Here is a 6,168-nt window from a genome sequence, read left to right on the forward strand (position 1 = left end):
GAAGTGCACTGAAGTGCTGCAAGGCCTTTCAACTCTGTCATCCTTTACTTAGCAGACTGAAGAAATATAAAAGTCTGCTGAGTAAAGGACAACAGAATCGAAAGGCCTCGCAGCACTCCAGTGTTTCCCTTTCCTTCGTGGATTTTATTTTTATGTATTCATTACGTTCCATATTTTCATGATTCAGTTATACATATATAGATGTGTGTGTGTATGTGTAGAAAGCAACCAATTGCTATAAAACCTAATTATAAGATGCAGAAGATTTACAATAATATCTGAATATTAATAAAAACAGCAATAATAATGAAAATAACAGTAGATGATTAATATCAAGCAGGAGAAGAATAGGGCAATATTGAATAAATTCTTTTAATAACAAATACTTGAGATTTTAAGAGGTGCAAAATAATGAGCATGAGAACAGGTACTGCTAGTTTATTCAGAACGCAGGCCGCTTATAAAGCGGCGTGCAGATGCTTTATAAGCGGCCTGCGTTCTGAATAAACTAGCAGTACCTGTTCTCATGCTCATTATTTTGCACCTCTTAAAATCTCAAGTATTTGTTATTAAAAGAATTTATTCAATATTGCCCTATTCTTCTCCTGCTTGATATTAATCATCTACTGTTATTTTCATTATTATTGCTGTTTTTATTAATATTCAGATATTATTGTAAATCTTCTGCATCTTATAATTAGGTTTTATAGCAATTGGTTGCTTTCTACACATATACGCACACACACACACACATCTATATATGTATAACTGAATCATGAAAATATGGAACGTAATGAATACATAAAATAAATTCATTTAGAAAGTGGGAAACACTGAGGCTGCGAGGCCTTCGATTTTGTTGTCTCCTTTACTCAGCAGACTTTTATATTTCTTCAGTCTGCTAAGTAAAGGATGACAGAGTTGAAAGGCCTTGCAGCACTCCAGTGTTTCCTTCCTTCGTGGATTTTATCTTTTACATCTATATATATATACAGTATATATATATACATATATATATATATATATATATATATATATATATATATATATATATATATATATATATATATATATATATATATATATATATATATATATATATATATATATATATATATATATATATATATATATATATATATATATATATATATATATATATATATATATATATATATATATATATTGTAAAGACATCAGACATCTCTTCCCTTTCCCATCAATGACGATCATGTATCGCATCTATTAACACAGCGAGAATTTCATGTATACATTTGTATGTAAAATTTCCGAGCCTTTTCGCCAATATATATTTTATCACTGTATGTACATTTTGTCTCTTATTATTGCTGTTCGATTGACTGTCAACAAACACAAATTGCTCTCACTCAGCGTACGGGTCACGGCAATCGAAGGCCGGGCACTTTGACTCATCAATAATAATATATATATATATATATATATATATATATATATATATATATATATATATATATATATATATATATATATATATATATATATATTACAGGAACACCAAATGAAAAAGTATCTAACCAAATGACTAATGAGTGAGTTCTTGTCTCGTCTAAAAAGGGGCCTGTGTCTCCATTTTCTATTGTAACCTGATGAATGAAAGTCAGCTCCTTTTTTCATTACTTCACCAACCTCTTTGAGCAAAGGGGCTTTGGGCTCTGTTTGTCTGCTGGTTCAGAGGAAGTAGACCAGCATTAGGGTTTTAGCTTCATGTCCAAGGAGGACCAGATTTTCCTAATTTTTTCCTTTCTATCTTCCTTATTCATTCACCAAGAACCAGTCTTTATCCATAAAATTTCAAGCATGTGACCATAAGGCTTGTGCATAGTGGAAGGTCACCTGTCAAATAGATGCAATTCACAGGACACAGCAAGCAACTAAATATGGTTATAATGGAGGATTGTGTTGCAGGGATCTGTCAAGAGATTAAGACCAAAGTATTACCAACTGAAAATGAAAACAAATAAATACTTAGTAAGGGAAAAAACCTTAACTACATTGGTCAGTGATGCTAACCTTTCTGTGTAAGGTGTTTTGGGCTTGGAGACCGTATGTGTCGGGGAGATAACAACTGCGTGCAGATCTGGTAGTGGATTAAGCTTTTAAAGGGTACCTGACTGAAGGATCTTATGCCATGTTTTGATCTATGGTACCATTATGCTAGTTTTTTTTTTTTATCTCCAAAAGACAATTCTAAGATCCAAAAGTTTCCTCGGTGATAGCTGACCAACTCTGTAAGGAATCTGGAATTTGAGTGACAAACCATGTTTAGCCATCTTCCTTATTTCTGCCTCTCTAACTTCCTGTGCCCACTTACCTATTCCAAAATCATCAGATTCTGTTTTGCCCTTTCATTTACATCAAGAGTTTAATGCTTGATGCAACCTCAGCTCACCTGCACATAGATCTTAGCACTTATTGTTACCATTTGGTAGGAAATTTTTTCTGTAACTTTTACTTTTAGTAAAAATTTCCAAAATGCACTTCATCTGTTGATTTCTTTCAATATTTTTACCATAATTTGATGTTACCTATTTGCTCAACATGTTATAGTTCTCTCAATATAGTAGGAGACTTAACAGATATAGGAGACTTCAAAGACATCATACATGTGAACTTACACTCTTCTTATCAGATAAATTAGCTACGCCACTGAACCAAACAAACTACAAATTAACAAAAACGACAGACCTGCCACTGTAAAAATTGTCAGATTACCAAATCTTTCCCTATATAGTAGCCTTTTAACTTGAAAACTGTAAATAATCTTTCTTAATACTGGCCTTATTCAGTCTTGTATAGAAAATCTGGAATACCTTTATTACCTTCCACAAGAAGGTTTTGTTGGTTTGGTTTTTCTGTTAACAGGATTGCACAAAGATTTTTCTGTTAATTTTTACAATTATACCAAAGATGGACCTTGTGAATAGGAGATAAGACTGTAACCATTGGAAAGAAGGAACCATTAGGAGTTGCTCAGCCTTGGCAGAGATTCAGTCTCTGAATACTGAAAGTTTTAAACAATTTGTATTTTTCTTAAATATACAAATCGGAGCCTTTAAATAAGAGTATTCCTCAGTGTGAGTTGGAAAGTCGTTGAAGCTTGGTAAAGGGGTGGTCAACTGGTGGTATAGATGGGTGAGTGGGGGAGTCCCCCCACCAACCTGCCTTAAGACAGCCCCTTTTCTTTTGGCACAGGGGACTGTATGAGGTGGGATTATGATTAAAAGGCTCTGGTCTGTACAACTAAGTAAAGTACAGATTACTTTAAATTTGATATTGGTGTCTACAGAAATTCAAACCATTGCCTTTTATGTAAGAAACTCACTTCTTAGGTGAAAGGATAGTCTCTCAACTGTCTGGCAGGCTAGATAGCCACTCAGAATGTCATGGTCGTGGTCATGATAATCTGCAGGAGACCAGTGACATGCATTCTGGCATAGGGATATGATTGATAGTGCTTCACAAGAGAGATGCACCTGTACTATCTCAAGGAAAACTTCAGAGGGCAAGTGTTACCCGAACAGAAAGGAAAGCACAAAATGGAAAGACAACTAACATCTGGGTCAATCAAGAAAGTGGGTTCATCAGACAGCTTCACTTCCAGCTGTCCCATACCCCCTTGTCAAAAAAGAAGAATGGAGGAAGTCACATCTTTTGAACTGAAGCTTTGAGACAGGATGCTCGATTGTGAAGTCTATGTGCATCTTAGCCCACCCAGCACATACTTGATGATAAAGAAGCCACAGCGAACTTTGACGCAATGCAGGGCTTGAAGGAAGCCACATTGTGAATCATAGAGTCCAGGCTACTGGAACACCTTTTTTTCATTACCACCTCACAAAAAGTCAAGAGGAACCTAAGATATCCATTCTCCTGAACAACTAAGAAAGACATCCACTCCCCTGAGTAGCTGATCAAGACTATTATCAGCTGAAACTTGTCAGGAAGAGCTTAGACATGTGGTCGTGGTCTTCTGAAGACAGTTTGCCAATTAGTTTTACACTTCGGTGGGAGAGGAAATTCAGTACCTTTCCCACCAAACATCTCCAGACCTTTGCCCTTCCATCAGATGAGACTCCTGTGATAGTAAAGCATGTTCAACCAAGAATTGATCAGGGATGTTGCATGGAAGGAGACCATTGAAAAGGAGTTAATGGCTCCTGACTCTGCTGATTAGAAGGAAGTACCTTCTTGCCAGAGTCTCTCCATCAGGTCAGCTGTCAGTCTGCAGATTGATGAGTTAAACTAAAGGGGAGTAATTTCTACATCCTCTGGCATGTCAACAGTGAGGGAAGTAGCTTGCTCAATCTCTTAGACAACAGGGAGCCTTTGAGCTCCAAATCAGACCATGAACTTAATCTAGAATACCACGAGCACACTGCAACTATGGCAATCAGAAAAATAGTTTCACCTCTGTGATCGTAATGCTCACAAAGGATCCCAGTGGTCTCTTGAAAGTGCCATTTCTAGTCAGCTTGAAGGGGTCTCAAAAGGAGGACCCTCAGGTCTTAATAAATTCCCAAGAGAGGCTGACACACTAATCTGCCCTGATAAGCACTATCAGAGATGTGAACACAAAGTCAGACCTGGTGGTGCTGGCTGCTGAACCACAAGTTGAGGTTGACTTGTGAACATAACCCTCTGTCAGCATGAGCATGTTCCCTGTGATCATACATGCACAAAGCAAAAGGCAGTATCAGTTCTTCTCCATGTACCTTGGCTGGGGTACAACAAAGGAGTACAGGCAGTTCTTGTGTCTTGGAAGAAACAGGAAAGCACTGGGCCATGAGCACACTGAGAACCCAAAGGCTGATGGGGCTTCTGAGACCTCTTCTTAAGACAAGACTGAAGAGGAAGATATGTTCTTGTTTCTTCACTTTACTCCGTCCAAGAATCTTACTATCCTCAGTACAGTAGAAGATATGGCAGGGAGCAGCACTGGAGCAACATGGACGGTACTCGATACTATGGGGATATCTACGGGCAAGATGACTGCTACAGGAGGCTCAACATCCTTGAGCACCTTGGCAGGAACAAGAACAGAGCAGCAGTAGGAACAGTGGACTTCACAGCCAAGGCTTAATTGAATTCATTAGCACAGCTGTTGTCTCACATGGGAAGAACTAGTGCATACCCAGATCGCCATTGTCAAAGGACATGTGTTGCTTGTCTATGTTCAAGCATGTACCCCTATGAGCCCAGCCAGAGAAGAATGAGAAAGGGTAAGGAAGAAGGATGGGCAACTTGGAAGGAAGAAGCCAAAAGGTTGTGGTATTAAAGGTTGGGTACTCCTGACACCCCTGAAGACAACGGCATTAGCTTTCCTTCATTTCTTCCACTGCTAAGGGGACCAACCAGTACTCTCCTCACAGGAATTCAGGGCTGCAGGACCTAACCCCGCAGAATGAACACAGTGGTTACACCAACACAAAAGGACATAAAGCAGCACACACCTACTCACTTTCTTCATACTTTGTTGGGCACACTTTTTTACCCACTGCAGAACAAACACCACAGAGAAAGAATAGCTTCAAGTCATGCACAGCACACACACACACACACACCCATATCCAATGATGATAAGAAAAAGCACTGGTTCACCTCCCATCTTCAATTAACCACCTTCCCTAAAGCCCTGTCCACACTAGCGGGCACTGTTCCCATAACCCGTTCCACTAAATTGACCAACGTAGTACGGAGCTAGTGATGTGATTGTCTGGTAACACTCCTTCAGAAGCGAGAGAAAATATAAACAGCCAGAAGTGCCCAACGGGCATGCCCGCTAGTGTGGACAGGCCATAAGTTTCTAGCTCACAGTGAGGGATACTCCATGTAAGGCAATAATCCTGTTTCCATAGGAACAAACTATGCAGGTGTAAAATAAGTACTGAGACTGGGTAATTTAATGACTACTGTAATTCCTTCTCCCAGTTTATAATTCATGTTGCTTGTATTAGCATTTCTTCTTTAAAATATAACTAGTTTCTCTTGGGGCTTAACCCTTCATATTCTTGAAACTATTTTTCTTCTCCCTCTACTGCTTAGGTTTAGTGGGTTTATCTACAGTAGTTATTATCCACACCAACAGATTTCACATGCAAATACTACCTATATTTACTTTACACAAAA

The sequence above is a fragment of the Macrobrachium rosenbergii genome, chromosome 48 (genome assembly GCF_040412425.1).
Source record: "Macrobrachium rosenbergii isolate ZJJX-2024 chromosome 48, ASM4041242v1, whole genome shotgun sequence".
Taxonomy (NCBI): domain Eukaryota; kingdom Metazoa; phylum Arthropoda; class Malacostraca; order Decapoda; family Palaemonidae; genus Macrobrachium; species Macrobrachium rosenbergii.